Source organism: Mesoplodon mirus (assembly GCF_964341445.2).
Source record: "Mesoplodon mirus genome assembly, chromosome: 3".
NCBI classification, from domain to species: Eukaryota; Metazoa; Chordata; class Mammalia; order Artiodactyla; family Ziphiidae; genus Mesoplodon; species Mesoplodon mirus.
Window position 1 is genome coordinate 18,406,979 of NC_138978.1, and position 8,446 is coordinate 18,415,424.

The following is an 8,446-nucleotide window of genomic DNA, read 5'->3' on the forward strand; positions in this document are numbered from 1 at the left end:
GGTTCGTGAGATGGAGGAGAGGACCTGGCTCTGTCGTGATCAGAAATGTTGAGGTCCCACAAAATGCAAGACCAATTTATGATAAAAACCCTCCAGTAGTGGGATTGCTGGGTCATATGGTAGTTCTATTTGTAGTTTTTTAAGGAACCTCCATACTGTTCTCCATAGTGGCTGTACCAATTCACATTCCCACCAGCAGTGCAAGAGGGTTCCCTTTTCTCCACACCCTCTCCAGCATTTATTGTTTCTAGATTTCTTGATGATGGCCATTCTGACTGGTGTGAGATGATATCTCATTGTAGTTTTGATTTGCATTTCTCTAATGATGAATGATGTTGAGCATTCTTTCATGTGTTTGTTGGCAGTCTGTATATCTTCTTTGGAGAAATGTCTATTTAGGTCTTCTGCCCATTTTTGGATTGGGCTGTTTGTTTTTTTGCTATTGAGCTGGATGAGCTGCTTATAAATTTTGGAGATGAATCCTTTGTCAGTTGCTTCATTTGCAAATATTTTCTCCCATTCTGAGGGTTTTCTTTTGGTCTTGTTTATGGTTTCCTTTGCTGTGCAAAAGCTTTTAAGTTTCATTAGGTCCCATTTGTTTATCTTTGTTTTTATTTCCATTTCTTTAGGAGGTGGGTCCAAAAGGAGCAATCCCACTACTAGGCATATACCCTGAGAAAACCATAATTCAAAAAGAGACATGTACCAAAATGTTCATTGCAGCTCTATTCACAATAGCCCAGAGATGGAAACAACCTAAGTGTCCATCATCGGATGAATGGATACAGAAGATGTGGCACATATATACAATGGAATATTACTCAGCCATAAAAAGAAATGAAATTGAGCTATTTGTAATGAGGTGGATAGACCTAGAGTCTGTCATACAGAGTGAAGTAAGTCAGAAAGAGAAAGACAAATACTGTATGCTAACACATATATATGGAATTTAAGAAAAAAAATGTCATGAAGAACCTAGGGGTAAAACAGGAATAAAGACACAGACCTACTTGAGAAAGGACTTGAGGATATGGGGAGGGGGAAGGGTAAGCTGTGACAAAGCGAGAGAGAGGCATGGACATATATACACTACCAAACGTAAGGTAGATAGATGGTGGGAGGCAGCCACGTGGCACTGGGGGATCGGCTCGGTGCTTTGTGACCGCCTGAAGGGGTGGAATAGGGAGGGTGGAAGGGAGGGAGACGCAAGAGGGAAGGGATGTGGGAGCAGATGTATATGTATGGCTGATTCACTTTGTTATAAAGCAGAAACAAACAAACAAACAAACAAAACCTCCAGAAAGCATGCATAGAGGGAACTTACCTCAACATAATAAAGGCCAGATATGACAAACCCACAGCCAACATCGTTCTCAATGGTGAAAAACTGAAACCATTTCCACTAAGATCAGGAACAAGACAAGGTTGTCCACTCTCATCACTATTATTCAACATTGTTTTGGAAGTTTTAGCCACAGCAATCAGAGAAGAAAAAGAAATAAAAGGAATCCAAATTGGAAAAGAAGAAGTAAAGCTGTCACTGTTTGCAGATGACATGATATTATACATAGAGAATCCTAAAGATGCTACCAGAAAACTACTAGAGCTAATCAATGAATTTGGTAAAGTAGCAGGATACAAAATTAATGCACAGAAATTGCTTGCATTCCTATACACTAATGATGAAAAATCTGAAAGAGAAATTAAGGAAACACTCCCATTTACCGTTGCAACAGAAAGAATAAAATATCTAGGAATAAACCTACCTAAGGAGACAAAAGACTTGTATGCAGAAAACTATAAGACACTGATGAAGGAAATTAAAGATGATACAAACAGATGGAGAGGTATACCATGTTCTTGGATTGGAAGAATCAACATTGTGAAAATGACTCTACTACCCAAAGCAGGATAATCTGTCTATTGGTGTAAGTGGGATGTTAAAGTCTCTCTCTATTATTGTGTTACTGTCGATTTCTCCTTTTATGGCTGTTAGCATTTGCCTTATGTATTGAGGTGCTCCTATGTTGGGTGCATAAATATTTGTAATTGTTATGTTTTCTTCTTGGATTGATCCCTTGATCATTATGTAGTGTCCTTCCTTATCTCTTGTAACAGTCTTTATTTTAAAGTCTATTTTATCTGATATGAGTACTGCTACTCCAGCTTTCTTGTGATTTCCATTTGCATGGAATATCTTTTTCTATCCCCTCACTTTCAGTCTGTATGTGTCCCTAGGTCTGAAGTGGGTCTCTTGTAGACAGCATATATATGGGTCTTGTTTTTGTATCCATTCAGTCAGTCTGTGTCTCTTGGTTGGAGCATTTAATCCATTTACATTCAAGGTGGTTATTGATATGTATATTCCTATTACCATTTTCTTGATCGATTTGGGTTTGTTTTTGTGTGTCTTTTTCTTCTCTTGTGTTTCCCACTTTGAGAAGTTCCTTTAGCATTTGTTGTAAAGCTGGTTTGGTGGTGCTGAATTCTCGTAGCTTTGTAAAGCTTTTGATTTCTCCATCGAATCTGAATGAGATCCTTGCTGGGTAGAGTAATGTTGGTTGTAGGTTTTTCCCTTTCATCACTTTAACTATGTCCTGCCACTCCCTTCTGGCTTGCAGAGTTTCTGCTGAAAGATCAGCTGTTAACCTTCTGGGGATTCCCTTGTATGTTATTTTTCCCTTGCTGCTTTTAATATTTTTTCTTTGTATTTAATTTTTTGATAGTTTGATTAATACGTGCCTTGGCGTGTTTCTCTTAGGGTTTATCCTGTATGGGACTCTCTGCACTTCCTGGACTTGGGTGGCTATTTCCTTTCCCATGTTAGGGAAGTTTTCGACTATAATCTCATCAAATATTTTCTCAGACACTTTCTTTTCTCTTCTTCTTCTGGGACCCCTATAATTTGAATGTTGTGTGTTTAATGTTGTCCCAGAGGTCTCTGAGACTGTCCTCAATTCTTTTCAATTCTTTTTTCTTTATTCTATTCCCTGGCAGTTATTTCTACCACTTTCTCTTCCAGCTCACTTATTTGTTTTTCTGCCTCAGTTATTCTGCTATTGATTCCTTCTAGAGTATTTTTAATTTCAGTTATTGTGTTGTTCATCACTGTTTGTTTGCTCTTTAGTTCTTCTAGATCCTTGTTGGATGTTTCTTTTATTTTCTTCATTCTATTTCTGAGATTTTGGATCATCCTTACTATCATTACTCGGAATTCTTTTTCAGGTAGGTTGCCTATTTCATGTTCATTTATTTGGTCTTGTAACTTTTTACCTTGCTCCTTTGTCTGTAACATTTTTTTTTTTTTTTGATGGGTGGAGCTGTATTCCTGTCTTACTGGTTGTTTGGCCTGAGACGTCCAGCACTGGAGTTTGTAGGCAGTTGTTGGATAGAGCTGGGTCTTGGTGCTGAGGTGATGACATCTGGGAGGCCTCATTCTGATTAATATTCCCTGGGGTATTCTCTGTTAGTCTAGCAGTTTGGACTTGGAGCTCCCACCACAGGAACTTGGGCCTGACCTCTGGCCTGGGAACCAAGATCCCACAAGCCGTGTGGCATGGCAAAAAAAAAAAAAAAAAAAAAGGGCAATACAATAACAAAGAATAAAAAACAAAATAAAATTAGAAAGGTAAAAAATATAAAAATATAATTGAAACAACTGCAATAAGGTAAAATAAAACCACAACAGAAAAAAAAAAAAAAAAAGCCTTGGCCATGGGGGGTGGAGTTTAGACGGGGGTGGAACTTAGGCAGGGGTGGAGTTTAGGGTGGGGCGGGACCTAAGCCGGTGCGGGGGTGACGTTCAGGCGTGGGGTGGGGCCCGGACCCTGCTTAGCACCTGTGTGGAAGGGGAGAGGCCGCACCTCCAAAGGAGGGTCTCCGGTGGAGTTGGGAGCTAAGGCCCTGGGTGAGGGGGTGTGGGTGGAGTTTAGGCTCAGCGCGTTGGAGGGGGTCTCCCAGTGTAGAGGTGGGCCCTGGGGGGGGTGTAGGGGAGGGGCTTGGGCTCTGCACAGCAAGAGGGAGGCTCCCAGGGCAGAGGATTAGGCCTGGGAGCCCAACAGGCTCCCCAGTGCCTAAGTGCACAGGGAAAGCGCTGACCACCTTCCCTTCCGTTCCTCCGCCCTCCAGCCCCACACGGTGCCCCCCAGGGTCTCCCCGTCCCCGCTGGACCCCTAGCCATGAGTGGGTCCAACTGGATGTAGGAACTCCTCCCCTCCTCCAGCCACCCCTCAGGGGTGCCGATCCTGGAGGTCCAGCCTTTTACGTGTGCTCCCCCTTCCCTCCCTCCCACTCCCTCAGGACCCGCGCGGCTGGAGGGGGCCTTCCTGGGCAGAGGATCAGGCCCGGGATCTCAGCAGGCTCCCCGGGGCCCAAGTGGGCAGGGGAAACCTGGCCACGCTCCCTTTTGATCCTCCGCCCTCCCAGTTTCCTGCTTCGGGCCTGAGATCCCTTCCCCTCCCCCTGCCGCCCCTGAGGGGTGCCCGTCCTCTGCTGCCTCCACTTCTCCTCCCCCCTCCCTCCCCCCAGCGCTCACATCCTACCAGGTCGCTGGGGGTTCCTCCTGACCCCTTAGGTGTCCGTGGTTCCCCACCGGTGCCTGGTAGGTACCCTAGCTGTGCAGAGGCGCGAATTCCACGTCCTCCTAGTATGCCATCTTGACTCCGCCCTGTGCTCTTCTAGTTCATGAGTCATCCAGTTTCCTTTCACCAAACTCCTTTTTGGCTTTGGTTAACCCAAGTAGGTTTCTGTAACAGTTCAATGTGCTTGCAAACAAAAACTTTTATTTCATATAGAAATTGGCACCAGAAGGAAGGTTGTAAGCAATAGGCCCTGGGATAGGTTAATGGGCACAGACGGGGCCATGATTTTCAAACGCCAGCAGTCCATGGTACCCATAGTCATTAAACAGCCACCTGCTCACAAGGGCAAAGCTTGGCGTGCTGGGTGCTTGCTGACATACAACAATTTAAGAGGGATGAGGAATAGAAAGACCTCATGATGGGATGATTGTTTTGACAGCATTTGGTTAATTAAAGAGGGAGATATTTATCATACCCAGAACCACGCAACATATTATACGTCAGATTTGTTTATTTCTTCTGTTCTCACCTAATAGAATGTGAGTTCCTTGAGGGCAGACACTTTGTCTTGAACACTGTTCTTCCTCCAGTGCCTAGAACAGTGCCTGACACAAGGTAGGCACTTAAGTGAGCAAATGCACGTGTGACTAAACAGCAAGCTCTAGTTTAGAATTTCTAGAGTAAGAAATAGAAGCATTATCCCAGAAAGAATAAAAAGAACTTGCTAATTCGTATGATAAAAAAATCTGGGGAGAAATTGTGAGAAAAGATGTTGAGGCTCCTCCACCAAGAGTAAAATGTTGTGTCAGGTTGAACTTATTACTCTGGATGCCCTAGCCCAAGATTCTGTAATTCACTGTGCTAATCTGGGCAGCTCTGTGAGTCTAATGTCACCTGGGTTGGCGAACTCATATGCTGGTTCACGGCATGTGGAAAGTCAGAACTCATTGTCTTAACATGGAGTATCAGCCAGAAAACCACAGAAGGCTGCAAATAAGAAAAGAGTGTATTGGGGTCTTAAGAACTGCAATTTAGGGGCTTCCCTGGTAGAGCAGTGGTTAAGAATCCTCCTGCCAATGCAGGGGACACGGGTTCAAGCCCTGGTCCGGGAAGATCCCACATGCCGCAGAGCAACTAAGGCTGTGTGCCACAACTACTGAGCCTGTGCTCTAGAGCCCGCGAGCCACAATTACTGAGCCCTCGTGCCACAACTACTGAAGCCCGTGTGCCTAGAGCCTGTGCTCTGCAACAAGAGAAGCCACTGCAATGAGAAGCCTGCGCACCACAGTGAAGAGTAGCCCCCACTCGCTGCAACTAGAGAAAGCCCGCACGCAGCAACAAAGACCCAACGCAGCCAAAAGAAAATTAAAAAAAAAAAAAGAATAGAATTGCAAGTCAGGAGACACAGATTCTGGTAAAATGGAAGGAGTGTTCTGGGGAAGAGAAAGAGTCAGGGGCTTATAAAGGCAAAAGCCATGAAGCTGTACTCTGATACAAGAAAGGACATATTTGTCCTTAAGGGGTGGCTATCATGGGTTGTTTTAGGGTAAGGTCCAATCAGTATCTTGAGGTTTTGCCAGATGTTCTGGATGCCTCTGTTAGGATAATAAGCAGTCAAAAGGTCAGATCCCATCCAGGCTGAGATGTACCTAGGTCATCCTTCCTCAATGGCCTCCCTCCCTGTTCCATTTTAGAGAGTCCTCTTACCAATACCAACTCCATTTTGATTTTCCTTTCACAAGAGGGAGGAATGAAACCGGTGAAATTATTTCAGTGGGGTTGAGGGATGCCCAGGGTGGCACAGCCAGGAGGCAGCAGGCAGTTATCAGGAGCAGAATGAATAGGGTCATCCTGGCAATAGCTGGTGGGTGAGGTGATGAGATCTCAGAGCATGGGCTGATCTACTTTGGAGTCACCAGAAATGAAATGGGCTGGTATCCCACTGAGATCGTGTTTGATTTGAGTAATGGACACACCCGAATGACAGGATACTGAATATACAGCATCTCAACTTCAGTGAAGTTCCTTAGGGTCTAGGAGCCTGTCAGGATATCCCTTCTAAATTAGAAGGCGACTCAGACTGGCATAGATTTCCATCAGGTACAGCTGTCAATCATCCTGGGACTTCCTATTATTATCTTTGTGAGTTTTTTTTAAATTAATTAATTAATGTTTTTGGCTGTGTTGGGTCTTCGTTTCTGTGCGAGGGCTTTCTCTAGTTGCGGCGAGCGGGGGCCACTCTTCATTGTGGTGCGCGGGCCTCTCACTGTCATGGCCTCTCTTGTTGCGAAGCACAAGCTCCAGACGCGCATGCTCAGTAGTTGTGGCTCACGGGCCTAGTTGCTCCATGGCATGTGGGATCTTCCAAGACCAGAGCTCGAACCCGTGTCCCCTGAATTGGCAGGCAGATTCTCAACCACTGCGCCACCAGTGAAGCCCTATCTTTGAGAGTTTGATGCACTGTTTTTTGGACTTTACGTCTTCACCTTAACGTACATTCTAATTTTGTTGGAATGCATCCTCAGGTAATTTTCTAGGAAAAAGAAGCAACTCTAAATCCTTCCATGTCCCAAAATATCATGGTTACCTCACAGTTTCTCTGGATGTAGAACTCTATCCCAGCAGTTGGTAATTATGGCCCATGGACCAAATCCAGCCCTTTTGCCGAATTCTTATTCCTTTGTAGATAACCTGTTTATTTCCCCCTCTTTCTCAGAAGCTATAAGATCCCTTGTTCATCTTTAGTGTTCTAAAATTTTGCAGCGATGTGGCTAGGCATGAGTGTTTTCCCCATCTGATTTTCTAAGCACTCAAGTGAGGTTGTTCAATCTGAGGACTGTTATTCTTCAGCTCTGGGGGATTCTCATGTTTCTTTGAGAATTTCTTTTGCTCTGTTTTCTCTTTTTTGAATTTCCTATAAGATGACTGTTAGACTTCTTGGATTGATTCTCTGAGTCTCTTTTCTGTTATATTTTTTCTTTTATAGTCTTTTGGTTCTACTTTCTAAGAATTACTTTGACTTTTTCTTCCAACCCTTCTTTGCTTTTAAAAATTCCAGCAATCAGGGCTTCCCTGGTGGCACAGTGGTTGAGAGTCCGCCTGCCGATGCAGGGGACACGGGTTCGTGCCTGGGTCCAGGAAGATCCCACATGCTGCGGAGTGGCTGGGCCCGTGAGCCATGGCCACTGAGGCTGCGCATCTGGAGCCTGTGCTCTGCAGTGGGAGAGGCCACAACAGTGAGAGGCCCGCATGCCACAAAAAAAAAAAAAAAAAAAAAAATTCCAGCAATCATATATTTTTTTAAAACTTCTTTCTTATTATCCACTTACTGTTTTAATATAACTTCCTGGTGCTTTATGAATGCATTATTTTCTTGGATCTTTCTGAGGGTAACAATTAGAGATTTAAAAAACATATCTTCTGTTCTCTGAATTGTCTCTATTTCTACTGGGTTATCTCCCTCACCTTGTTTATGTTGGCCTCCTGCATTTTGTAATGTTTCTTTACATTTCTGATAGTCCTTGATGCTCTGCTGACATTTATAAACAAGACAATAAACATCTCCATGCATGTGGGTGGGGCCTGTCATCCAGCGCTTTCAGATGGATGGGCAGGGAGCCGCCTTTGTGGCAGCATGGAGTGCTCTTTTATTTTGAGCATGAAAGTCCACATTAGTTACCCTAATTATTGTTAGACAACTTTTTGAAATAGAAGACCTTTGATTTTTTTTTTTTTTTTTTTGCTAGGAGTGTAGTGGGGACTGGGGGTGGGGAGATAGGATGCCCAACCACTAGGCATTCTATGTGTGTATATGTGTTTATGTGAGTGTGTGTGTATATGTGTGTGTGTGTGTGTGTGTGTGTGTG